Genomic DNA, 1,890 nt, shown 5'->3' on the forward strand with positions numbered 1-1,890 from the left:
AACACTTACTTCTACACACTCACTCACACTCTCACTCACACTCTCTCTCTCCCTTTCAATTAATCACTGAAACTTTCTCTCATTTACGCTCTCACACTCACTTTCACTAAACTATGCTCTCACGATCACTTTCTCTCACTCACACTCTCTCACTTATACTGACACTCATACTCACAAACAAACTCACTTTCTTTTCACTCACTCATTCTCACTATTTCAGTTTCACTCACTATTTTTTTTTTTTTTTTATTATTATGCTATGATAGTTATTTACATGTTTAGTGAGGAATATGCAAAAATGTGTAAGGGACTTTAAACACTTTGAGATTGTAATATGAAATGTTTAATTACATGTAATAAAAAAACCATTGCAGTATTTTTTCATTTACTTATTTTGTCTGCAGATATAGCAGTTCCTCATAAAAGTGGAGGTGCAGACTGGGTTTTCTAAGAGAGTGAATTGTCTAATTTAAAATCTCTAAGTATAAATCAGTCATGGAAATTCTCATGAAATATCTCATTGAAATGGGCCAACAATAAGGTTAGATTTGTATTATAACTATAAAAGTCTGACATCAAATTTCAGTCCATGATTTGTAAATTTTATCCATCAACTTTATTTGCTGGGTGTTCCAGATTCATACATACCAGCAATTAATAATCATTTGTAATTATATATTTTTTATGAATGTATGATTATTAATTATTATTGATATTATTATTAAATAAAAGTAATACAATAAATAAATAAGAATATCGTAGGATCTCCATAAAAAACAACAACTGGAAAGACATTTAGAAACTTATTAAAATATATTAAGGGTCACGTGATGTTATCTGTCATTGAGACGGCTGAGGGGGGTCTTGTTCTGGGATCTGGCACTGAAAGGGTTAAGGGAACCTGTGCTGGGGTCTTACGTTACTAACCTATGCTGAGATCTGGCAATAGCATCGTGCTGGGAGGGAGTTGGTACTGAAAGGGTCTCAGCCCTGACATTTGTGCTGGCATTTGCCATAAAGATGATCGAGGGATCAGATGCTGGGATCTCACAGTGAAATGGTTGATTCCTGTTCCTGGAATCTTTGGAATCCAGCACCTTGAGAGCGGACTATACCATGCTACAGACAGGGGGAGCCGCTCTACCCTAGCTGCGAATGGTGCACTCTGCCAGGCCTGTGTATCCCCGTGTGTGTTCAGATGGTTCGCTCCGCTGGAAACCTCCAGTCTCTGCGAAGAGAGCAGGTCAGAACCTGCAGGAGAGAGGGTGAGATATGTTGTTGTATCTGTCTATAAATGTGTATAAAATACAGTGTGTGTATAGAGAGGGCGAGCTACCGTTTATGTATTTGTGTATACAGCGATACAACGACCTATAGTATACGTGTGTATAGAGAGAGGGTGAGATGTGTATACTGTGTGTATAGAGAAGGCAAGAGGGATTGTATCTGTAGATATATATATATGTGTGTGTATTAACAGATGATTGTGTGTAATATATATATATAGATCTCCAAGATTAGATACAGTAAATACTGCTGTGTGTCTGTGTATATTTAGTGTGGTCAGAGAGGGTGACAAACCCTTCCTGTGTATTTAAGGTATATATACAATTCTGTATTGTGTAAAATCATGTGGTTATAATAGATTCATTGGCTCTATGTGTATATAATATATATTATATAAGTACAATGTATATTGGTGTATATGCTGTGTATAGATAGATACAGAATATCTGTGTATAGTCTGGCTACACTGTATAATGTGTTTATATGTTGTGTTTAGGTACAGTTAGCAACACTGTGCAAGTATATACGCTGGCCACACTGTATAATGTGTTTATATGTTGTGTATAGATACACTTAGCAGCATTGTGCAAGTATTTAATGTGT

At 35.9% G+C, this 1,890-nt stretch overlaps 1 protein-coding gene across 2 annotated transcripts in view; it reads left to right on the forward strand.

Annotated features, from left to right (window-relative positions):
• The first annotated feature begins 1,205 nt into the window (after window positions 1-1,205).
• The window catches only part of CCDC120 (coiled-coil domain containing 120), a 56,733-nt gene continuing 56,048 nt past the window's right edge, over window positions 1,206-1,890 (forward strand). For both annotated transcript variants that reach the window (XM_053695873.1, XM_053695874.1), the window contains exon 1: window positions 1,206-1,265. The gene's annotated coding sequence lies outside the window, so the exon portion shown is untranslated. The remainder of the gene's footprint in view (window positions 1,266-1,890) is intronic.

The sequence above is a fragment of the Bombina bombina genome, chromosome 12, assembly GCF_027579735.1.
Source record: "Bombina bombina isolate aBomBom1 chromosome 12, aBomBom1.pri, whole genome shotgun sequence".
Taxonomy (NCBI): Eukaryota; Metazoa; Chordata; class Amphibia; order Anura; family Bombinatoridae; genus Bombina; species Bombina bombina.